The sequence below is a fragment of the Protopterus annectens genome, chromosome 10.part0 (assembly GCF_019279795.1).
Source record: "Protopterus annectens isolate FY-2018-M chromosome 10.part0, PAN1.0, whole genome shotgun sequence".
Classification (NCBI taxonomy): Eukaryota; Metazoa; Chordata; order Ceratodontiformes; family Protopteridae; genus Protopterus; species Protopterus annectens.
Window position 1 is genome coordinate 976,606,114 of NC_056744.1, and position 27,414 is coordinate 976,633,527.

Here is a 27,414-nt window from a genome sequence, read left to right on the forward strand (position 1 = left end):
AATGGCTTAACATTTTAATTTTCTTTTCTTTCTGCGTCAACAACTTTATTTATTTATTCTTTTGTTAGGTGAGTGAGAAAATCAATTCAAATGGCCAGTCAAACAACCCAACTCAAAGTCAAATGTTACAAGTAATTCCAGCTATCCAAATAATAACACATACTTATAAATCATTGCCAACTGTCCAGCAAAACAGTATACGGCAAGAGTGCAAACCACAATGCAGGTCAAATAACAGAACATAGGACTGCAGATTAAAAATGAAATCCATAGTACACAGTGCACAGCAAATGTCAATATAGGGCACTTAGTGAAAGGGAAAAAAGAAAAAAACATACATATAAAAGGGTAACATTTAAACTCATTTAGAAGAATCTGAATTATATAAATTGAACCATATTCAAGTCAAATCAGAAAATCTAGTGATAGGTGTGGTCTTGTTAAAACAGCCAATAAATGGGACATCTCCCAAGTCCTGCTTGTAAATGTTTCGCCTCCTAAGCCCCTGCTTACACTTATCAAGGGTACCAGAACTTGTCAGAGATTTGTGATGCATGGCTAGGCTTAAAAAGGCCTTTGTTGTATACATCTCAACTGTCCAGTTTTTTTGCAGAATGTCCAGATTTTTGACTCATATTTTTGATCTGATCCTCATAAAATTTTGGTTTTCTGGCAAATCATTTGCAAATCATTGATGATTAATGTCAGAAAATAATGACAGGCATAAGCCTTTCAGATTTCATACCCTTCAGAAAATTCATGCAAATGCAAACCCTGCTTTTCTATCAACCTTTGAAGTGTGTATGAGCAATATTTAAAAAGTGTCTCTATTTTGGGGTCTTTGCCCCGTATTATTTATGGCTTTGTCTAGATTTCCTGATCTAAGAGTTTGAGAGGTATGCATCGTGGTCATTAGCGTAGTAAACACCTATGGACATATGAACCTATATATTTAGCCCTGAGGTTCATTGCTGCTCTAGTTGTAGCAGGAAAACCAACTGAAATAATAAATATAAGAACTGGGAATGCATTATAATTGTTCTTTGGCATTGTCTAGGGCGACTGGAGTATGAGGCTGCCATTTGGCTGGGTGTAAAGTCCTAACAGGTTTCCCTATGGTAGAAATGCCCTGCCAGAGGAGAACATACTCAACTTCGCAAACAACATCAACCAAACATCACTGTAATAGTTAAATGCATAAAAACAGGAATGCCCTCTAGTAAATATGAGAATATGTATTAGACTGTGTATCCCAAATATTATACTTTCTGTTTCAAAAATTCAGAATATCACTGTACGCCCACCTAGATTAGTAACCAAAGAAATATAAAGCAGCACAAAGTGTCTGGTTCCAAACTATGCTTTTACTACAGAGATCACCAATGCTTATTCTTTTTGTGAACTCATGGAGACTAATGTCAGACTCAGCCTGCAAATTGATATATACTCCCAGATTTTTTTTTAACTAAGGAAGTATAAAACAGTTATATAATTACAATTAATGTGTGTGGGGGGTGTATGTTTGTGGGAGAGAGAGAGAGATGGCATTTCATGCTAAGAAAAAGAACTGCAGAAGTACGGGCATTGAACATTTTGCTTTCAGATTTCATTCAGAATATTCTTTGTGGCCTTCACCCTGTAAATGTATTAACATTTCCTTTAGAATAGTCTAATCCTGCAAGGCCATCTGTTATTTAATCTGGCTGTGGAAGAGACAGCCATTAGGGAGGTAGCACCAGTTACCTGGAATAACCTCTTAAAAAGCAGAATATGTGAAGAATTAAGTCAAAAATAAAGAAGTACCTAAATGATTGCTGCAGATGTCAATGCTACAAAGATGATAGCTGACTATAACAAGGTTATATCCAAGAATTAAATACCTACATGCAGGTTAACATTAGAATTCATTTTATTTCTGGGAACAGTATAGGATTGTGCCTACATTTTTAGCAAATGTTTGCAACATGGAAAATGTCACGCTGAATGTGTAATCTTTTTAATGTATAAAAACTATATGTTTTCTTATGAATATTCCATATCTGTGTCAGATTTTGTCTCATGTTTGTAGACTGTATTTGCTGTATGGACCTCTGCCTAGTCAGAGCTAAAAAACAGGCTCATGACCAGCTCACTTAATGGTTATAAAGCAAAGAAACAACATAATAGAAAATCATCATACAGAAAGAAAAACAAGCAAAATATGCTGACTAACTCAAATTATAGCTAACTTAGAAATAACAAAATCAAATCAAGTAAGATAAATGTACCTGCAATTAGCATGGCAGCTCAGTGGTAAGATCCCTGCCTCACATCACCTGACCTCTGATCACTCAATGTGGGGAGTTTTGCATGATGTACTCATGTCTACATTCCAGTTCTCTGGATTTATTCCACCTCCCAAAAACATACTGGTTAATTGGCTACATTAAATTGCCTATGTTTGTGTTCCATTTACCCTTACCCTTGTGGTCAAGGTCATGGCTAAAAAGGGTCTGTAAAGAACCTGTACAGTCATTTTGTTTTTCTTGATAATAAATCTAGTTGCTTTAGTGTTTAGATCATCTGATAGACTCAATAGTTTAAACTGCATGTAGCCAGTTTTCTGCTTGTTTTTTCAATTTTTTTTTTTATTTTTCAAATACATTTGAATGAATTCCATAGTATTTATACATAACATCCTAAATAACTAAGTACACTATTTACATTAGTCTGACACTATAACAGATCTTAATGTATACAGTTAGTTTATAAGTATGTCCAATTCATTATCAGAGTGTCTGATCAATTATTGTATAGTGCCAATCAACAATAAGACTTTTCCCCAAGGGTTGTTGATAAATGGCTTTGGATAAATTCTTAGTTCTTTAATTTTAATTTCTAAGAATGCTGTGGTCTTCAGTAGGCTGTAGAAGTCTTCCAAAGTTGGTATTGTGTTTGTATTCCATCTTCTTGTTATACACTTCCTTGAAATTTCAAGTATAGTCCATACTAGACACATGTTTGATCTATGCAAATGAGGACTTTCGTTCACATTAAATAATACAAGAGCTTTAATTAAATAAAATGATTCCTTAAATAAAGCTTGTAGAAAGTTATTAATACCATTCCAAAATGGCTTAATTTTAACACAATCAAAGAAAATGTGGTTCCAATCTGCATTGTGTACTTGCTGACATCGCCAGCATATTCCTTTTATGGAAGATCTAATTTTACTGACTGTATCTGGGGTTAAGAATGCTCTGTGCAAACATTTACAATTAAAATCTTTCCAGTATTGTGTAAAGATGTATATTTTATCGATAATATATTTGTTTTAATATCTTCAGTTAACTGTATTGAGTGTCCTTCTGTTATATATTTCCAATATGAGGTTTTGGGTGTTGTTTTATAGTTTATCAATATTTTGTAAAATTTTTAAATATTGTTTTCCATATCAAAGTCATTATATATGATTTCATATATGTATTTCATAAATTTGGGTATTTCTTTAAATGAAGAATTGTTAATTATTCTACATAAATCTTGCGAATAAGACAGAAAACTATGTAAAGTTAGCCAGTCCTGTTGTGGAATTTTGTATGTTGTTTTTATTACTTGCATATCTAAAACGTTTAGTTCTTTGATACATTGGAGCCAACAAACAAATCCTTTCTGTTCCCAGGAATTAATAATTTCTCTGTATATTTTATGCATAAAGTTCTTTGTGACTATAAATTGTGTTAAAAGATCAAACCAGATTTTTTAAATCTATATTTGCATTAATAATTTTCCTAAATGAGTCAATGTAATAATTAATCATATGAGTTTTAGTGGGTTTAGTTATGTTATATTGCATACTAATGCATATGTGCCATGGCAAATTGTTTTTATCTGTTATTTGAAATTTTTTTTGTAAATCAAATTCATTTATTGATATTACTGTTAGTAATTCTTTCCAAGTTGCAGAGTAATTTGGACTTATCTAATCTGAGATTGTTTTAGATATTGATGCTTTTATATATGTTTCTATATCAGGAAAGTTTAATCCTCCCTGTTTCCTTGGTCTGATATGATGTGTTAAAGCTATTCTGTTTCTTTTGGGAACCATACAAATTTTATTAGGCATGAATTTATTTCAAGTATATTCCTTTCTGGTAACAGTTGTATTACCAAGGCTATATATAGGATCTTGGGCAGTAAAACCATTTTTATTAACTGCAGTCTATCTTCAAATGTTAATATTATTTTGTTTCATTTTCCCACAGAGATTTTAATTGTATTGATGATATTATTGTAGTTTTTTAAGGCTAATTCATTATTATCCTTGCATAACTCAATTCCTAGATATTTTAAGGTAGATTCTTGTTTCCCTATGATGTGATCCCCCTTAGTCTGCAGTACTTTTTTTTATTTAAAAATAAAAATTTTGATTTTGATTGATTGAAATGGAGTTCTGAAGTCATGTGAAATTTGTCAGTTAATATATCTAATTCTGCTAATGTCTCTTTTGCATTAGATAATATTAGTAATATGTCATCAGCAAATAGCATTAATTTAGAATTGTATTGTTCATAAACATCTATTCCTTTGACTTTTATATGTTACAAATTGAATCTGCCAATACTTCAATAGCCAGAGCAAATAAAATCGGTGACATGGGACATCCTTGTTTAGTGCCTTTTGTTATATGTATAAATTCAGAGGTAAAAGGACCTAACTTGACATATGGTAAATTATTTGTATATATATTCTTTAGGAGATAAACAAAGGATGCAGGAAATTCAAATAGCATTAGATTTTGAATAAATAGTCCCAATTTAGGGAATCAAAGGCTTTCTCTATATCTAAGCCAATTATGAGTGCTTCTTTATTTCTTTATAAGATAAACAAGGATGTCCCATGTCACCGATTTTATTTGCTCTGGCTATTGAAATATTCTGTTAGTTAATATTGTCATAAATATCTTATACTCATTATTTAATAATGATATAGGTCTATATGAGGTACAGAGGTTTGGGGATTTATTTTCCTTTAGGATTGGTGTGATTAAGGAATATCTCCAAGAGGGTGGTATTAAATCTAGTGACTGAATTTCTAATAAAGTTTTATGGAAGAGGGATAATATCTGGGGTTAAGAATGCTCTGTGCAAGCATTTCCAATTAAAATCTTTCCAGTATTGTGTAAAGGATGTATATTTTATCGATAATAAGATATTTGTTTTAATATCTTCAGTTAACTGTATTGAGTGTCCTTTTGTTATATATTTCCAATATGAGGTTGTGGGTGTTGTTTTATAGTTTATCAATATTTTGTAAAATTTTGAAATATGGTTTTCCATGTCAAAGTCATTATATATGATTTCATATATGTATTTCGTAAATTTAGGTATTTCTTTAAATGAAGAATTGTTAATTATTCTACTTAAATATTGCGCATAAGACAGAATACTATGTAAAGTTAGCCAGTCCTGTTGTGGAATTTTGTATGTTGTTTTTATTACTTGCATATCTAAAACTTTTAGTTCTTTGATACATTGGAGCCAACAAACAAATCCTTTCTGTTCCCAGGAATTAATAATTTCTCTGTATATTTTATGCAGAAAGTTCTTTGTGACTATAAATGGTGTTAAAAGATCAAACCAGATTTTTTAAATCTATATTTGCATTAATAATTTTCCTTAATGAGTCAATGTAATAATTAATCATATGAGTTTTAGTGGGTTTAGTTATGTTATATTGCATACTAATACATATGTGCCATGGCAAATTGTTTTTATCTGTCACTTGAAATTTTTTTTGTAAATCAAATTCATTTATTGATATTACTGTTAGTAATTCTTTTCAATTTGCAGAGTAATTTGGACTTATCTAATCTGAGATTATTTTAGATATTGATGCTTTTATATATGTTTCTATATCAGGAAAGTTTAATCCTCCCTGTTTCCATGGTCTGATATAATGTATTAAAGCTATTCTGTTTCTTTTGGGAACCATAAAAATTTTATTAGGCATAAATTTATTTCAAGTATATTCCTTTCTGGTAACAGTTATATTACCAAGGCTATATATAGGATCTTGGGCAGTAAAACCATTTTTATTAACTGTAGTTTATCTTCAAATGTTACTATTATTTTGTTCCATTTTCCCACAGAGATTTTAATTGTATTGATGATATTATTGTAGTTTTTTGAGACTAATTCATTATTATCCTTGCATAACTCAATTCCTAGATATTTTAAGGTAGATTCTTGTTTCCCTATGATGTGATCCCCCTTAGTCTGCAGTATTTTTTTATTGAAAAATAAAAATTTTGATTTTGATTTATTGAAATGGAGTCCTGAAGTCATGTGAAATTTGTCAGTTAATATATCTAATTCTTCTAATGTCTCTTTTGCATTAGATAATGTTAGTAATATGTCATCAGCAAATAGCATTAATTTAAAATTGTATTGTTCATAAACATCTATTCCTTTGATTTTTATATGTTACAAATTGAATCTGCCAATATTTCAATAGCCAGAGCAAATAAAATTGGTGACATGGGACATCATTGTTTAGTGCCTTTTGTTATATGTATAAATTCAGTGGTAAAAGGACCTAACTTGACATATGGTAAATTATTTGTATATATATTCTTTAGGAGATAAACAAAGGATGCAGGAAATTCAAATAGCATTAGATTTTGAATAAATAGTCCCAATTTAGGGAATCAAAGGCTTTCTCTATATCTAAGCCAATTATGAGTGCTTCTTTATTTCTTTATAAGATAATCAATAAGAGACATTATCCATTTAATATTGTCATGTGTGTGTGTCTATGATATATAAATCCAGTTTGATCATTATTTATTGTTTTGGATAGTGGTATTTTCATTCTGTTAGTTAATATTGTCATAAATATCTTATACTCATTATTTAATAATGATATAGGTCTATATGAGGTACAAAGGTTTGGGGATTTGTTTTCCTTTAGGACTGGTGTGATTAAGGAATATCTCCAAGAGGGTGGTATTAAATCTAGTGACTGAATTTCTAATAAAGTTTTATGGAAGAGGGATAATATCTGGGGTTAAGAATGCTCTGTGCAAGCATTTCCAATTAAAATCTTTCCAGTATTGTGTAAAGGATGTATATTTTATTGATAATAAGATATTTGTTTTAATATCTTCAGTTAACTGTATTGAGTGTCCTTTTGTTATATATTTCCAATATGAGGTTGTGGGTGTTGTTTTATAGTTTATCAATATTTTGTAAAATTTTGAAATATGTTTTTCCATGTCAAAGTCATTATATATGATTTCATATATGTATTTCGTAAATTTAGGTATTTCTTTAAATGAAGAATTGTTAATTATTCTACTTAAATATTGTGTATAAGACAGAATACTATGTAAAGTTAGCCAGTCCTGTTGTGGAATTTTGTATGTTGTTTTTATTACTTGCATATCAAATACTTTTAGTTCTTTGATACATTGGAGCCAACAAACAAATCCTTTCTGTTCCCAGGAATTAATAATTTCTCTGCATATTTTATGCAGAAAGTTCTTTGTGACTATAAATGGTGTTAAAAGATCAAACCAGATTTTTTAAATCTATATTTGCATTAATAATTTTCCTAAATGAGTCAATGTAATAATTAATCATATGAGTTTTAGTGGGTTTAGTTATGTTATATTGCATACTAATACATATGTGCCATGGCAAATTGTTTTTATCTGTCACTTGAAATTTTTTTTGTAAATCAAATTAATTTATTGATATTACTGTTAGTAATTCTTTTCAATTTGCAGAGTAATTTGGACTTATCTAATCTGAGATTATTTTAGATATTGATGCTTTTATATATGTTTCTATATCAGGAAAGTTTAATCCTCCCTGTTTCCATGGTCTGATATGATGTATTAAAGCTATTCTGTTTGTTTTGGGAACCATAAAAATTTTATTAGGCATGAATTTATTTCAAGTATATTCCTTTCTGGTAACAGTTATATTACCAAGGCTATATATAGGATCTTGGGCAGTAAAACCATTTTTTTAACTGTAGTTTATCTTCAAATGTTAATATTATTTTGTTCCATTTTCCCACAGAGATTTTAATTGTATTGATGATATTATTGTAGTTTTTTTAGACTAATTCATTATTATCCTTGCATAACTCAATTCCTAGATATTTTAAGGTAGATTCTTGTTTCCCTATGATGTGATCCCCCTTAGTCTGCAGTACTTTTTTTTATTTAAAAATAAAAATTTTGATTTTGATTTATTGAAATGGAGCCCTGAAGTCATGTGAAATGTGTCAATTAATATATCTAATTCTTCTAATGTCTCTTTTGCATTAGATAATGTTAGTAATATGTCATCAGCAAATAGCATTACTTTAGAATTGTATTGTTCATAAACATCTATTCCTTTGATTTTTATATGTTACAAATTGAATCTGCCAATATTTCAATAGCCAGAGCAAATAAAATTGGTGACATGGGACATCCTTGTTTAGTGCCTTTTGTTATATGTATAAATTCAGAGGTAAAAGGACCTAACTTGACATATGGTAAATTATTTGTATATATATATTCTTTAGGAGATGAACAAAGGATGCAGGAAATTCAAATAGCATTAGATTTTGAATAAATAGTCCCAATTTAGGGAATCAAAGACTTTCTCTATATCTAAGCCAGTTATGAGTGCTTCTTTATTTCTTTATAACATAATCTATAAGAGACACTATCCTTTTAATATTGTCATGTCTGTGTCTATGATATATAAATCCAGTTTGATCATTATTTATTGTTTTGGATAGTGGTATTTTCATTCTGTTAGTTAATATTGTCATAAGTATCTTATACTCATTGTTTAATAATGATATAGGTCTATATGAGGTACAGAGGTTTGGGGATTTGTTTTCCTTTAGGATTAGTGTGATTACGGAATATCTCCAAGAGGGTGGTATTAAAGCTTGTGACTGAATTTCTAATAAAGTTTTATGGAAGAGGGATAATATCTTTGAAGGAAAAAGTGTATATATTTCCATAATTATGCCATCTATACCTAGAGCTTTATTATTTTTACCATCTTTTATTGTATCTGTAATTTCATTGTAGGATATGGGTGCTTGCAGCTCTAGTTTTAATTTTTCTGGTATTTTTTTATATTAGAACATTTTTCATCTAGATTTAATTGATCAATATGTATATTTTCTTTTTGGAAATGTGCCATATAGTGATTTATATAGGCATCAAGAATGTCACCTATATCTGAGACATTTACCCTTTCTTTTCATGGAAGATACTTTTAATGTTATTAGCTTTTGATTGTATTTTGATTCCTCTGGATAAATTATGTAGATATTAGAGAGAAGTGCCCAAGGTATTAATTTTTAGTTTTTTCTAAAGCTAAACTAATTTTATGTGTTAGAATTTCGTTGTATTTATTCTTTAATACTTCTACTTTCTTTTTCATCTCCAAATGATTTTGATTTTATTCAGCTTTTACTGACAAAAGTTTGGATTGTAGATCTAATAATTCAGAATCCCGTTCTCTGATTTTTTTATACCAAGTTAGGGTTTTACCATATATGTAAGCTTTTAATGAGTCCCATATCATTATTTTATTTATCTCTGTAGTGTAATTAATATCTAAGAAGAAATGTAATTCAGATAATAACCAGGGTTTGAACTCTTTAATTTTAGTTATATATGCTGGAATTCTGGAGTTAAAGATTAATGGATTGTACTCATTTTGAAGTTTTAGTATCAATGAATTGTGGTCTGAAAAGGGACAAGGAGTGACTGAGAAATTAATGATTTTAGAGTGTAAGTCATGGGCAGAAAATATTTATCTATTCTAGTTTGGGTACCAAATATGTGATCTTGATGGGAAAACAACAAACATTTATCTTCTTTAAATTTGAAAGTATCTACAAGATGAAATTATTCTACCCACTTGATTAAAGCTTTTGATACAGTAGATGTACGCAGTAGTCTTTTATTTGTAGTTTCAGAAATATCAACTATACAGTTAAAATCTCCTCCTAATACTAAGTTGCCTTTATAATTATTGGAAATGAAATCCAAGTGTTTTTAACAGTTCCTGTTCTAATGCCTAGGAACCAGTATAAATAAATATGGTCCATATTCTGTTATTATATTTAACTATTACTAATGTCGTAAGGCCTTCTTTATCTTCATACTTATAAATGATTTATGGGTTAATCACATTTGTTTTCCATAAAATTGTTACTCTGTTTGCCTTTGTCTTATAAGTGGATTGCGCCAATATCATATATTCCTTAGGATTCCATTTGTAATTGTCATTTGTTTTGAAATGAGTTTCTTGAAGGAAGACAATTTACACTTTGTTCAGTTTTAAATAGTTCAGTAGATTTGATATCTTGCTAGGATTATTTAAGCCATTGGTGTTTAAAGATAATAAAGTTAAATCCATCTTAGGTTATTTAGACTATGTATTTTTTGTTTTATTGTAACTATTAAACATTTTCCTCTGATAACTATGAAGTATATGTTTGAGCTTTTAAATGAAATTATCAGTTTTATACTTTGAGTGTTTACCAATAAAGTAATGTTTTGATCAGGCATACTAAAAGTGTTTTTGTGAAATAAATTTAAATTAATAAATGTTAACAAAACTAGGATCCGCACTAGCCATGGAATGAAAATCATTCCTAATCTGATGGATAAACACAAGTCCATCAGATTATCACTCATACCTTGACAATCGAGAACATCTGAGCTCCATAAATTGAATTATCATATGGAGAATATTTGTAATATGAATAAGCAATATTTATATTATTTTGAACAGATATAGCACTATTGTAGATTAGACAGAATTCTAATACAATATAAATGTCTACTTATTGTATAAGCAGTTAATATTTACATGAAAGATAGATGACAAGCAATTCAATCATAGTATAGTAGGGTGTATCCTATACAAAACCTCAGTAAAAGATTATAGCACACAGTTTTTTAACATAGTCACCATTATTAATGAAGTCTTTCAGAATGTATTACTTAATATAAATAGATGGTAATAATATTTATACTAATATTTATAATACTATGTATTTTATTAGATATATCAGAAGTTATATTTCATTGTTTGCCAGCATTTAAGTAATCACTTTGTTTGTTGCTAACTTACTTAAAGCATCAAGTTTGTTTTATGTAAACATTGATGAAAGTTAGTGCATTTTGATTATCAGTGCATCCCTCTTCCCCCATTTCCTACATATAAGGATTTTCATATAAGGATTTTCATATCTGTCATTTCTTATTATAAAATGAGTGAAATTATAGGTTAAAAACAATAAACTCACTTATCGTGATTAATGATTACAAGTTCCCTTTCCATATTCAACTAAAAGTTTTTAGATTTAAATGGCAACATTCTATTTTGTATAATAAGCAAAGGTTAAACTGAGTGATTATTGTCAATTTAATACTATTTGTTCAGAATGTGATTGTTAGATTCTGTGACATTCCTAGTTCAAGCTTCTATTGTTTCCCTTGAACAACTTTGTCAATTTGACATCATGTATAAAACATTAGTTACTTTGGTAACAGCTTAAGTATTATATATGGTCAAGTTGGGTTGCAAAACCATAATTCAAGTTAAAGCAATTATATGACTTGTTATGCACATTTACTTATATGAGAAGATCATTATGCATCCCCTTGATGTTCAATATAGTGTATGTCATTTATGACAAGTTAAAACAGTAGTGTTATTATACACAAGCCCATGTTATTAAACTGTGTCTATTGTCAATTTAATACTATTTGTTCAGAATATGATATTAACTATGTTTTGACAGAAGAATAATGACATTTGTACTAGCTGCCAGACACAGCTGCATCCACACACACCATATCAGGATTGATCAAACAGCACTCGAAGCTGTGATACCTGCCATAACTGATATTAACTATGTTTAAACAGAATAATAATGACATTTTTACTAGCTGCCTGACACAGCTGCACCCATGCACGCAATATCAGGATTGATCAAACAGCACTTGTAGCTGTGATACCTGCCATAATTGATATTGACTATATTTAGACAGAATAATGATGACATTTGTACTAAGAGCTTGCCACTGTTATTTAACCAGGATATACATGACATTTCTAAATCATACTTTAATTGAAGAAGGCATTAGTCTCCATGACAGCATTTATTTTTTCAAAACACTCTACTGTTACTGGTATTATATATGATGTTAATTTTTTTACATTTGAGTCTGAACTCTAATGAATGGTACCTTGTTGAATTAGTTAATTAATTACTTAAATTATCATAAGTAAAAACAATGAAAAATCAACAAGATAAGTGTTCATTGAGTTCAAGTAGGAGAATAGAAACTTCTATGTTTCTATTATATGTTGCTTTGTTTGTCTTATATATAATGTAAATAGTAACCCATCTTGACCTACCATTGTTTGTGAAGAATTACTGGACTCTTTGAACATTCTGAATAAATCATTACTGTTTCTCAGTTGTTTAAGGAAACCCTCATTTTTTAAAAAAATAAAAACAGATGACAAGTAATGTACCATATCAGTTGATACTTTGAGAGATGTAGCTGTAAGAGTTATTTTTGGGCAGCTAACTTGGAATCATTTTTTTTTGTTTCTTCTTTCTAGCATCAGTCCAAGGATTTGTTTCTTTTATTCTTTTAACAGTAGGGGCCATCCATTCCAGTTCTTCTGGGATAGGCACTATGTTGTTGTTTTTGATGAATATAGTAGCTTTTTCTAAGTCATTAAAGGTTCTCATCTCATTGGCAAAAAGTATTTTTATCTTGGCTAGAAAGGCCAGCTCTGCTTTAATGTTTTGTTTCAACAGCTTTATTATTGGCCAGACTTTTTTCCTTTGTTCTATATTCTGGAGGAATAATCATTGTCAAACCTTATCAGGCTTTGATTGTATTTTAAGGGTGATTTTTCTCCAAGCAGATTTTAATATTAGTTCCTTGTCCAGAAATGAAAGAAATTTTATAACTATGGATCTAGGTGGAGTATTTGTTGAGTTAGAAGCAGGTTTCCTCAGTGCTCTATGTGCCCTTTTAATTCTGAATGAAAGTCCCTCTTTCAAGTCTAAAAATTCAGGAATCCATGTTGTTAAGAATGAAATAATGTCTTCTCCTTCAGTGTTTTCAGGCAGACCAAAGATCCTTATGTTGTTTCTCCTTTCCCTGTTTTCTAAGTCATCTATTTTGTTAAGCAGCCATGTATTCTGTTTAAGCAGAAATTCTTTTTGGAATTCTTCCTCTTTGAGTCTCCCTTCAATGTCATTTAGAGAAGTCTCTATATTTGGTATTTTTGTATGGTGTTGCTGTAATAGTTCCCTAAGAGTATCAGTCTGTTTTTGAGAATTTAATTTGAGGTTTTCTAAGTGATTTTTAAAGCCATCCATCTTCAAAGATAGTTCCTGTAAGGTAGATGTCATCAATTGTAGTTCTTTTTTCAATGTTTCAAAGCAGCATCTGGATGAGAATTCCTTGAGTTGTTCATATTCAGTGATTCAATATATCTCCAAGTTACTTAACAAGAAAATGTTTGTATATCTCCACCAAGATTGATATTTATGTGGTTTAGCAGTTTATCTATAGATTTCTGACATTTTAAACTTGAAAATAATAACATTTTCCTATATTATTATACTAGTTTATGGAGATCTCAAAATTCACTGCTCTCAGGTGGCCATCTAGCTTCTGCTATCTTCTTACCTGTGATGTAGCAATCAACAGTTTCATATTTTACTATTCACTTTTGTTGACTGCAGGAACTCTAATCTGCCATCAAAACAGAAAAAATTGGATTGTTTTTAAATCATCAGAATTGATGAGCCTGTAGTTATTTGGAAACAACCAAGGCTGTTTTGGCAAAGACATGCTTGAATTCTTGAAGTTGTTCCCTGCTTTATTGCCAAAGCAGGACAACATTGACAAGCAAGAGCAACACAAACTTGAAAGGTTGAATGGATGACTCATGAAGTTGTACTCCAGAACTGCCCTGCTCTAGAGTAAAACATGACTGCACTCTAGGTGGCCAGCAAGTTCTACTTCAGAAATGCCCTGCTGCAGTGTAAAACATAACTGCACTGTAGGTGGCCAGCAAGTTCTACTCCAGAAGTGCCCTGCTCCAGAGTAAAACATAACTGCACTCTAGGTGGCCAGCAAGTTCTACTTCAGAAATGCCCTGCTGCAGTGTAAAACATGACTGCCCCCTAGGTGACCACCAAATTCTACTTCAGAAGTGCCATGCTCCAGTGTAAAACATGACAGCACCCTAGTTGACCACCAAATTCTACTTCCAAATTTCCCTGCTCCATTGTAAAGCATGACTGCATCCTAGTTCTGTTTCAGAAGTGCCTGCTCCAGTGTAAAACATGACTGCACCCTAGTTGGCCACCAAATTCTACTTCAGAAGTGCTCTGCTCTAGGATAAAACATGACTACATCCTAGCTGACCACTAAATTCTACTTCAGAAGTGCCCAGCTTCATTGTAAAACATGACAGCACTCTAGGTGACCACCAAATTCTACTTCATAAGTGCTCTGTTCCAATGTAAAACATGACGGCACCCTAGGTGACCACCATATTCTACTTCAGAAGTGCCCTGCTCTAGTGTAAAACATGACAGCACCCTAGGTGACCACAAAGTTCTACTTCAGAAGTGCCCTGCTCCAGTGCAAAACATGACTGCACCCTAGGTGGCCATAAAGTTCTACTTCAGAAGTGCCCTGCTCCAGTGTAAAACATGACAGCACCCTAGGTAACTACCAAATTCTACTTCAGAAGTGCCCTGCTCCAGTGTAGAACATGACTGCACCCTAGGTGATCATTAAATTCTATTTCAGAAGTGCCCAGTTCCAGTGTAAAACATGACTGCACCCTAGGTGGCCACAAAGTTCTATTTCAGAAGTGCCCTGCTCCTGTGTAAAACATGATTGCAACCTAGGTTGCCACCAAGTTCTATTTCAGAAGTGCCCTGCTCCAGAGTAAAACATGACTGCACCCTAATTGACCACAAAGTTCTACTTCAGAAGAGCCCTGCTCCAGGGTAAAACATGATTGCAACCTAGGTGGCCACAAAGTTCTACTTCAGAAGTGCCCTGCTCCAGTGTAAAACATGACTGCAACCTAGATGGCCACCAGGTCCTATTTCAGACGTCCCCTGCTCCAGTGTAAAACATGACTGCAACCTAGGTTACCACCAAATTCTACTTCAGAAGTGCCCTGCTGCACTGTAAAATATGACTGAACCCTAGGTGACCACCATATTCTACTCCAGAAGTGCCCTGCTCCAGTGTAAAACATGACAGCACCCTAGGTGACCACCAAATTCTACTTCAGAAGTGCCCTGCTCCAGTGCAAAACATGAATGCACCCTAGGTGGCCACAGATTTCTACTTCAGAAGTGCTCTGCTCCAGTGTAAAACATGATTGCAACCTAGATGGCCACCAAGTTCTATTACAGAAGTCCCCTGCTCCAGTGTAAAACATGACTGTACCCTAGTTGACCACCAAATTCTACTTCAGAAGTGCCCTGCTCCAGTGCAAAACATGACTGCACCCTAGGTGGCCACAAAGTTCTATTTCAGAAGTGGCCTGCTCTAGTGTAAAACATGATTGCAACCTAGGTTGCCACCAAGTTCTATTTCAAAAGTGCCCTGCTCCAGAGTAAAACATGACTGTACCCTAGGTGACCACAAAGTGCTACTTCAGAAGAGCCCTGCTCCAGTGTAAAACATGATTGCAACCTAGGTGGCCACAAAGTTCTACTTCAGAAGTGCCCTGCTCCAGTGTAAAACATGACTGCAACCTAGATGGCCACCAGGTCCTATTTCAGACGTCCCCTGCTCCAGTGTAAAACATGACTGCAACCTAGGTTACCACCAAATTCTACTTCAGAAGTGCCCTGCTGCACTGTAAAATATGACTGCAACCTAGATGGCCACCATATTCTACTCCAGAAGTGCCCTGCTCCAGTGTAAAACATGACAGCACCCTAGGTGACCACCAAATTCTACTTCAGAAGTGCCCTGCTCCAGTGCAAAACATGAATGCACCCTAGGTGGCCACAGATTTCTACTTCAGAAGTGCCCTGCTCCAGTGTAAAACATGATTGCAACCTAGATGGCCACCAAGTTCTATTACAGAAGTCCCCTGCTCCAGTGTAAAACATGACTGTACCCTAGTTGACCACCATATTCTACTCCAGAAGTGCCCTGCTCCAGTGCAAAACATGACTGCAACCTAGGTGGCCACCAAGTTCTATTTCAGAATTGTCCTGCTCCAGTGTAAAACATGACTGCACCCTAGGTGATCACCAAATTCTATTTCAGAAGTGCCCAGCTCCAGTTTAAACATGACTGCACCTTAGGTGGCCACAAAGTTCTATTTCAGAAGTGCCCTGCTCCTGTATAAAACATGATTGCAACCTAGGTTGCCACCAAGTTCTATTTCAGAAGTGCGCTGCTCCAGAGTAAAACATGACTGTACCCTAGGTGACCACAAAGTTCTACTTCAGAAGTGCCCTGCTCCAGTGTAAAACATGATTGCAACCTAGGTGGCCACAAAGTTCTACTTCAGAAGTGCCCAGCTCCAGTGTAAAACATGATTGCAACCTAGGTGGCCACAAAGTTCTACTTCAGAAGTGCCCTGCTCCAGTGTAAAACATGATTGTAACCTAGGTGGCAACCAAGTTCTATTTCAGAAGTGTTCTGCTCCAATGTAAAACATGACTGCACCCTAGGTGATCATCAAATTCTATTTCAGAAGTGCCCTGCTTCAGAGTAAAACATGACTGTACCCTAGGTGACCACAAAGTTCTACTTCAGAAGTGCCCTGCTCCAGTGTAAAACATGATTGTAACCTAGGTGGCCACCAAGTTCCAGTTCAGAAGTGCCCTGCTCCAGTGTAAAACATGACTGCACCCTAGGTGATCATCAAATTCTACTTCAGAAGTACTCTGCTCCAGTGTAAAACATGACTGCCTCCTAGATGGTCACCACGATCACCTATCCTGCAGGTCAGCCATCTTTATAGGGGTTTCTAATGTGTTGACTGATCTGTAGTAAACACCCTAGACAAACTGCAGGGGATGAACAAATATAATTGTAAGTGACAGAAAGTACTTGTATGGAGGATTTGAAACCGTTGGTATATTATGCTTGGAAGGAGATGCATGAGGATAAAAGGCAATATACACTTTCCAAGGAGGAATATAGGCAGGAGTGCTAGCTGGATAGATTCTTGAAGAGAGACAATGTTTAGCGGGGTGAGGGCGGGTCTCCAAAATGGCAAAGAATAGGAAACAGTCTCTGTTAGACCGTATGTACATACAATCAGTGGTTAAGACAGATGAAGAAACAGTTATTGACTACATGGTAATAAAAGATGAAGGAACAGAAAATGAAGCTAGATAGGTTGGTTCCAGATAATACTACAGGTAGAGAAGAGGGTGCTGCGGGATACCTTAAAACAGTGTGGAGTGGGTAGAGTGATGGGTAAGGTGGTAGAATATGGAGAAAAACATAGCAGGATACAAGAACTGGAAAAGAAGTGTACATCTACCAGAATTCCCTGAGGAGTTATTGAGATGAAAGTGAACATTTGGGGAAAGGATGGAGGAGTTAAAGAAGCAAACTGATTCAGAGGTATTAGGAATGCTGAGGTGGAGCTGGAAAAGGAGGAGGAACTCTGGTGTCTCACGAGGATGTGGGAACAACTTGTTGTCTTGGGAGCTAAAGAACCAGAAGGCAGAAGAAAGCACACAAGTATTAGTAGGCATACAAGAGTGGCCAGTTTGTAAGAAGGAGGCAACTGCAGGAGCATTCTCAGATTTCTGTGAAAACATATACTGAACTAAAGATAGAGAAGGAGAAAGGGAGGGTTGGAATATAAAGTCTGTGTCTGTAGGGGAATACCCAGTAAGATTGTCCTGTAACCTGGTTTTCGGGTCAGAATGCCTAGTACTGGATTGCAGGAGCAGCATATCATCTGCTACATTATTAATTTAAGATTTGGCAATTCTAGAGGGATATCATTAACAAAGGGAGAGAGAGAAGAGAACAGGACCTAGCACAGACTCTTGTGGTACATATGCATTAAGCTTACTAACAGTAGAGGGTGAGACATTGCTATGAACTTAGAAAGTTCTGTCTTTTAGATAGCAGTGAAACCAGCAGACAATGTTATCTCCAAAACTGAATATTTTTAGTTTGTTGAGACGAAGGGTATAGTTGCCCATTTACAAAGCCCTTGTCATGTCAACAGATAGACCTGCAGTAATAAATCATTCAGGTTTTAATAAATGCTATCCATGGCCATTACCTGGGCAGTAAAGGTACTGAAGGCATTGCAAAACCCATGCTCTACATTGCATAACAGTCCTTAGCTGTTAATGGGCTTAAATAGTCACTTGTATAAATGTTTTTCAAATATTTTGGTACTAAGACACAGGGTAGAACTAGGTCTATAATCCTTCAACCTATTAGGAGAAATGACTTTAGGTAGAGAGATTATAACTGCATGCTTGAATGCTGGTGGGACAGTGCCTGAGGTGAGAGAAGTGTTAATTATATAAATAAGGGATTTATTGATTTTTTTTTTTGCTGCAAGCCTTAGGAAGGTGGAATGAAGATTGCTGGATTTAGATCCTGAACTGTTGAATTTGAAAAGTAGGGACTTGGTCTGTTTTACTGAAATTTCAGAGAAGTGAAAGGTTGCTGCATAAGAGGCTAGAGGGTATAGGTCAGGGTTTGAAGGTTCTTGTTCTTCATTGGTCTGGGAGAACATTTTTGGAAAGGCATTATTTACATTGGTTATAGTGGTATACATCTGGGCCTCTACAGTTTAGCAAATCACTTGGCATGCTAATATATAACTGTCTAATAATCCAGTCAGAGAACTGTAGATTGAATCCCAGGATGGAGCTTAGGTTAAATAGGATGGGAAACCAGGAAATGTGTAATAGTAAGTAAAATTCCCTCTGAGAATGGGAGAGTTACTAGTGAGGTACCACAAAGTTCATTTCTAGCTTCAAGCCGTTTTAATGAATTTATAGATTTAGAATTAATAATTGGCTTTTAGCAAATGACACAGAGGTTTTTAGTTGGGCTTACAATACATACAAAAGGGGTTGGAGAGTGCGGGAAGGGATTTACAGAACCTAGAGGAATGGAAAGAAATATAACAACATACATTAAGTACACAGGAATGCAAAGTAAAACACCTCTAAAATAAGACTACTGGGACAACTACTGCTTGGAAAACAGTACAACAAAAATGGGGAAAAAGAAACAGTATGCTCTTATAAAATGGGCCTAAAAGTGCAGCTGGAATGTGAAAGCAGTAAGAAACCTTTGGGTATTCAAGGTACACATATGGAGGTATAACCAGTGTAAAACAGAAAACATTATTCCTCTGTATGCAAAACTGGTGAGACTCCATCTGGAGCAGTACATCCAGTTCTGCAGGCCACATCTGTGGAAGCACGTGAAATTTCACTATTCTGAGGAAGGCAATGAAAGCTGCAATGTTTGAAATAGTATTCATAAGGAAACTGATAACTTATGTTTACCATTAAAGATAGAAAAAGGGAGATAATATACAAACAGTCCAATACATAAAGGTAGAGTAGCTTCATTCAGAAGGAGAGGTATGTACCTATATATATGTGTGGGGGCGCCCACGTGTGTGTGTGTGTGTGTGTGTGTGTGTGTGTGTGTGTGTGTGTGTGTGTGTGTGTGTGTGTGTGTGTGTGTGTGTGTGTGTGTGTGCGGGGGCGCGCGAATGTGTGTGCGTATGGATGTGTGTGAGTGTGTCTGCACACATGGAGTGATTACTATAGGACACAATTTAAAAACAGTAAGTGCATGGCTCAGAAAGTTTTTATTTTCTCACACAGGGTACTGAATACAGAAAACCAACTTCCAGAGCAGGTTGTTGATTCAAAACTAGGGTTACAATTTGATCAGCTCATACATTCTGGCCGACAACATACAACATACCTCTCAACCTCTTAGCACAACAATATCGAGGAATAAAGGCCCAAAATCAAGGACAAGATTGTAAACATTGCTGTTATAAAATTATAAAGGTACTAGAATAACAGGTTTGCATTTGTATGCCATTTTATGAAGTCTGCGACTCAAATGTCAGTCATTATTTAGTTACTTTAGTCCTCAGTGATTTGCCAAAAAATGACAAAAAATATGAGCAGCAGTGTAGCTAGGGTGGGGTGAGAGGGACATCTGCTATAGGCACAAAATGTTGAGGGGTGTGATTGGCCAATCCTGATCACTCTTTAATGCATACCAGCTTTTAAAAGAAGGTATTGCAGTCGTACCTCTCAACTGTCCAGATTTTTACAGAATGCCCAGATTTGTGCCTTATTTTTTTGGTCTGTTCCTCATAAAATTGTGGTTTTCCTGCAAATTAATGAAGATTGAATTCACTAAATAATGACAACCATTTGAGTTTTAGACTTCTTATCCTTCAGAAAATTTATGGAAATACAAAACCTTTTATTCTAGCAACTTTCTAAGTTTATATGAGAAATATTTAAAATATGTCCATATTTTTGGGCCTTTGTCATCTCATTATTTTTGGTGTTGTCCAGATTTCTTGACGTATGAGGTTGAGAGCGATGATTGCATTTGAAGCTGTGTGGCCTAAACTGTAGCAACTGCATTACACAACAGTCCATAGCAGTTTGCTACAGTTTAAAAGTGAAAAAAAAAAAATATATATATATATATATATATATATTTTTTTTTTTTTTTTTTTTTTTTTTTTTTAATGTAGCAAGCAAAAGATCAGATAACATCCCAGGTTGCTTACTATGCAACCTAAAACAGGACCTACCGGAACCCCCTTGCACAAAGGTGGGCCATCAACCAATCTTAGGAACTACAGACATAAGTCTAACCAGCCTTATCTGCAAGGCCATGGAAAGAATCATTATGGAACTTATCAGTAAGACATAGATGACTTTAAAACTCTAGACCCAACCCAGTTTGGCTTTGTTAAGGGTAGATCATTTTTATCAAACCTAGTAGACTTCTTTGAGAAAGTCACTAAAGCCCTGAATGATGTAAGACAGTAAATACTGCCTATCTTGATCTAGTCAAGGCTTTTGACACAATCTTACACTCAGGTATCTTTGAGAAACTCTCCCAGCTGGGGATTAACCCTTACATCACAAGATGGGTAACCAACTGGCTCACCAGCAGAACACATGCTGTCAAAGTTGGTGACTCCACCTCTAGCAGTAAACCTGTCACCAGTGCCATAACACAATGATCTGTGCTTGGCCTTTTGCTGTTTGAAATCTATTTCTCGGAAGTCCAGGCTAAAATAGACAGCCTTTGGCTTACCAAGATCACTGATGATTTCAAATTGGGGGCAATCATTGAGTCCTCTAATGATGTTAATATATTACAGGAGGGGCTAACACAGACAAATGACTGGTGCCAAAGCCATAGTCTAAAACTAAATGCAAAAAAGTGCATTAATATCCCCTTTGGCAAAGCAGAATTTCCTGCTAACTACAATATTGACAGCACCCCCTAAGTTCAAACCCAGTGGTAGAAGATCTGGGAACACAGGTAGATAGCAATCTGAACTTCAACCACGAAGTTTTCATAGTGGTAAGGAAAGCCTTCTATGTTGCACATCTCATAAGTAAGGGCATTGCATCCAAGTCTAAGGATGTTATACCTCCACTGTACTCGACCCTCATCAACCATTAATAGAGTACAATGCTCCCTTCTGCATGTACTTCACCAGACACCTGCAACAGCTTGACAGACCACAGAGGTTTCTCACCAAGAAAATACAGGGCCACCAAACCATGACTTACCTGGACAGACTGAAAGCCCTGTCACTGTACTGTGTATCATATAGGCTGCTGAGAGGCGACTTGTGCCTGGCCAACAGGGCAGTCTCTGACCCTGCCTTGATGAAAATGCTGCGCATCTGCAAATCAAATGGCACAAGAGTCCCTTATTCTGGGGGTCTTAACTTAGCCTGTAACATTAACAGAACATGCTGGAAAGACAGATATACATCCCAGAGATTGCAGCTACTCTGGAATAAACTTTCAATTAATTTGAAGCAAAGCTCCTCACTGACCCTATTCAACAGCAACCTAGACAAATGGATGAGAGACCAAAAATTCACCCCAGGGGGTGGCACCCATGTCCCTCATGGACAGGGGTAGTCGGTGTTGATTATAAACTCTCTCTGTGAATTACATCCATCTAACCAAGGACTACTGAGGAAACTTGGGATTAACATGTTTAGTCTTGTAACGGCTGTAGGGCCGCTAGCCTACTAGCCTCCTATGAACCTATGTAATCAGGCACTGTGGTTATCTTTAGAGGCCTTTTTATTCCATTTTTTTGTTTGTTTCTTTATGCACTTTTGCATTATTAGCAGTATTGGTCTTCTCAGCTTTTCCTTCAAATTGTTCCTCAGTTTTATCTATTTTTCTAGCCATGTAATTGCCTTTACAACTTCTGGACTTCACTTGCAATGGCTTACTCCCTCCTTTACCATACATGTACTAAACCAATGTCACCCATCTTTAACTGTGATTAAAAAGTGATCACTATTTCACACTTCGTCATTTAACTACATATTGCCTACCTTGTCTACTCCTGATATGGCCAGCACCAGGGTACATTTCTGTCTGTTTGAAAATGTTATGGTTTCTGCCAACCCCATTCCAGGAATACTTCCAAACTGATCCCATCCATTTGACTCTTGATGTTGGCATCTGTCAGCTGACTGAATATATAATAAAATTCCCCATGAATGTGGGTCCTTCTCCTCCACACTAACTCTTCATCTTTACCAGTACAACTTGGAAGCTCCAAGTCCTCAGGCTTACAGTATGATTATTTCACAACACCCTCATTCCTTGGGTCATGTGTCTTGAAAATGGGGAGCCATTACCAAAATCTGATCTCTGCAATCCACAAGGTTCTCCTGTATTTTTTTAACATCACATCAAATACATGCACACGTGGACACACACACACACACACACACACACACACACACACACACACACACACACACACACACACACACGGACACACGGACACACACACATGGACACACGGACACGGACACACGGACACACACACACACACACTCACACACACAAACACACTCTCTCTCAAACACACACTGCCTCTCTATATTTATTCTTTCCTTTTCTTCACTCACTCACTTACTGAAGCTTTCAGAAGTTCCTGCTTATACCATTCACAAGCTTTGAAAAAGAGACACCTTACCAGACACAAATACCAGACAAAAATAAGTGGAAACTAAAATATTTGCATGATAGTTGCACTATTATTTATTTATTGCAAATAGCTGGTATTTAAGAATGTGATTAGTTTGTTTGATTCCAGCTGGGAGGAAGAGGACTGTTGATAAACTAAGAGGATAAACCAAAATGTAAAGTAGTTTTGTCATGGTGAATTATATTCTAATTATTTTACATGGGGAAATGAATACATGCTTCAAGGTTTAGAGCAAGTAAATAGGATTACGAATAATGTTTCTTTGTATGGCTAGAAGAAGTAATATGACTAGCATTGCCTTAGCAGCAGGAATTAAACCTATCTAGTGAGTTAGATCAATTTTTGCAAGTGACCAAAAGGAATGGATTATCTTACAGGGCTGTTTATTCTAGTTGCTTCCTATGGTGGTCCTTGATTTGACTGGAAAGCTGTTTTAAACCCACACAAAAGAGTTGTAATGCATGATTTTTTCACTGACCACTTGAGGACTTCTTTATGGGGTTCAGAAATGCTTGTTTGAACATGAAATTGTACCTTTTGTGATGGTTAATTCAGCATGAGTAAAATGCATGTCCTTCAGGCTTATCGGTTCTAAAAAGATCACACAAAGATTGTCTTTACAGTCTTATATTCTCACTATTGCCATATAGCGAAAATTAAAGGAGCCTTGCTAGGCTGAGTAAGGCAACAGATTAGATGACCTCAGCAGTGTATTATTTGCATTTAATATTTTGCAGCCTTTACTATATTTAGCATACTTAAATGTTACTCAATAAAAGTTGGAAAAACAGTAATTTTATCAGTTCAGTAACCTGTAAAACTTCTTTTGTCTTAGACCATGAAGCATAAAGTGTTATGTGATTTACCTGCATTGGGCTAAAAAGGCAAAGGTAACTGTACAATTAAATGTTCAGATGGTCCTACAAATGTTATTTAGCAGATAACACCATTTTGCATTAGGAATCTATCAAGACTTGCTTTCAAACCTTTCTCCTGCCCTTGGTGTCCTTTTTATTGACAGCCTGCATTTTATTGCACAGGATGTTTGTTTCTGTGTGAAACAGTGCTTTCTGAGGCATCCTGAATCTCCAGCCAGCTGTTTGAAATATTCCCTTAATGTTGCTTCTTATTTGCTAAGATGGTCATATCGTTCTCTGCCAGCAAGACCTCATGACCCATTCCTGCAAAAATGTTGTTGACTAACACAGTTTGCATGCATCAGTCCATATATTCAGACTGGGACCTCTTAGTGATTGAGTCACAGTTAATACTTCTCAACTGCCACTGCAGTTCAATATAATGCAATGATGTAAATGGAAAAGAACTTGAGATCAAATTCACATATTGTTTAACAGGGTTCCAGTAATTTGTGCTTCATCTATGAGTGTTCTTTTCCTAACCCAAGCACATAGTCGCCGTACAACCGGCTTGCCAACAAATCCGTAGAAGAGTTATGACTGCACACAGGGTTCTCATTTATGCAGAAATCTTGAGGACTGGCATTCTTCTGAATTAACAGCTTTTTAGGTGATTAAGGTGAAACATTTTTGGCATCTCTAACCATGCTGTCAGAAACAGCAAAGTATATTTAAAGGAGCCCTGCTTTTTTATTGTGTCTTACATTAATGCCACAAGACTGACTTTACACTACCCAGCTGATTTAGTTTGTAAGGTTATTTCCACCATTGCCATTGCAAAGAGTGTCAGACATAAGTAGCATTGTCCAACTGTCCTTCAGCAGTCAGCAATAACAGTAAAACATGACTGTAAATTAAACATTTCTGCATACCATAGAGTGTGGAAGAAAGGGCTCAAAGCTGAGAAGGGGCAAAGTGAAATGCAGATGGCTCTCACTGATCTGCTAAAAGGGCATGCAAAGGGTTCCCTTTTGAAATGCTGGCACTCAAAATGCCAAGGACTAACAAGCTAAAAAAAGTGAGACTGAAAATCCCGAAGAAGAGTGAATCTCAAACATCGCTCTTCTCTTTTAAACTTCTTTTTTTGCAGGGGACAACCCCCCCCCCCTCCCCGAACTTATATATACCAACTCCGGGATCACCATACCTCAGAGAAAAGTGAATACCCCAAGAAATGGCCTACTCAGACTTGCTATATGTAAATTTGCTTTTCAGCTATTCAGTGTCCATGTTTCACAACACACCCTAGCAGTTCCTGACATTTCAAATGGTTAGCCATACCCAATACAAAGTCCAAATGTAGGATTAGTTTAACACAGAATGAATTAGTATTGTGATTTCAAAGTGTCTAGCACTATAAACATTCTGTATAATTCCTATCAGTCCTCATGTGATGCATTGCAAGTTGCAGTTGTAGGAAAGATACAGAAGTATGGAAGTGACAGGCTACTTGAGAGATTTATGCAACCTTGATGCAAGCCAGCACAAAGCCAACTTTTGGTGCCCTAGGCAAAAGGGCTCCACAGTGCACCCCCCACACACACATACAGCACAGTGTACCCATCCTGGTCTACCTATACCATCCATATTACTTTTTTCCTTCATTTTTCTCACAGTTTGTCTTACTTTTCAGTTTTTCCTGTATTCATTCAACACATTTTAAAGAAACCATTTCTTTATTATGAAAAAATAAACAAATACTGAAAATTGTCCATCTAGAGTGGCACCATAGGCGGCCACCTAGTTGGCATATACCTAAGGCTGACTATGGCCAACACACACACACACACACACACACACACACACACACACACACACACGCACGCACGCATGCACGCACACACACACACACACGTATTATTTTGCTTGGTTATATCATGAGTTCTGTTCTTTCAGTTTCTCTTCTCTAGGAATTTCTTTTAGAGTGGCATAACTGCACCTGCTTGAGCTGAAGACTGCCGATAGGATAGAAAAGCTACAAGAAAATCACACCAACTTAATATGGATTCTGTTAGCAGAAAATGTCCTTACACCCTGATTAGCGTGCCCAGAAACCAGCACATTAGTGAAAAATATTGACCATAATTTGTTCAAGCTGAAAGTTTTCTTCACAGATGATTCAGCTTTACAGAAAACTCTTTGGCATTCAGATCTAAAAAATTCCCATTACAGCCAAAATGCCAGTCATTAATGTCTGGCTAGTTAAAGGTCATTTTCTTTACTGATATATTGCTTTAGATGCAGATATGCTAATGTTACCAGTACCACAATCGGAGCTAAACTCATTGTGTTCTGACCTCTGAATTTTGACTTTTTTCTGTATGAAACAGACTGTTTCATCATATGTAAATTATATTTAATTAGTACTTTTTACAGTAGTCCTCTTTCTACAAAGATTGGAATCTTCCTGACATTTATTCTTATACATAATATTGCCAGTTACCTGACCCAGGTTTTAGTTGAATATGGCTACTTGTAAGTGACAGTCTACTGGCCACAGCATATGCTTTTGTCCTAGTTACTCGTACAAAACAGCAGAACAGACACCAAAAGTTGGCAGGAAGAAATGCACTGACTGGCTAATGCTGATCCAATTTCTCCAGTAGAAGGGTCCTTTTCTGTGTACAATAATACCACTGGACCATGATAAAGGTGTACATGGCAGTCTAAATGGGGAACATACACTGTATCATCATGTAGCAAAAGAACTCACCACAATCAAGATAATGTTAAGAGTATGAAAGGGTTGTATATAGGCTCTCAACCTGACCATGTTTCCCTGTAGAAGGTGAATTTCTCTGGTATGTAACTGAGAAAAACGGTAATTATATTGCAATGCTGGTGCTCATCACTATCCAAAACCAGCAAGACATGGCCAAGATAGGGTAGCTGTTGATGGGCACAATGCACTTTACACCTATCAGGATATGACAGCAAATGTATTCAGTACATGGACATGATTGGTATGGGGAACAGATGACTCTGCTACCACTGTGGTGATGTGTATGACATGTTGGCTGATACATTTTTAAAAACTGTAGAACTGGAACTAATTAGCAGTACATCATGATGGACTGTGAGAAGGCAGTCACTAACAACATCAAGGACACCTTCCAAGGGTGCAAGCCATCATCAATGCCTTTTCCACCTGTTGCAGTAAGGCTGGAGACA

The 27,414-nt window shown here is 35.2% G+C and overlaps 1 protein-coding gene across 1 annotated transcript in view; it reads right to left on the reverse strand.

Annotated features, from left to right (window-relative positions):
- Nucleotides 1–27,414, reverse strand: part of LHX4 (LIM homeobox 4) — a 347,516-nt gene that overhangs the window by 188,343 nt on the left and 131,759 nt on the right. The gene's annotated exons all lie outside the window — the stretch shown is intronic.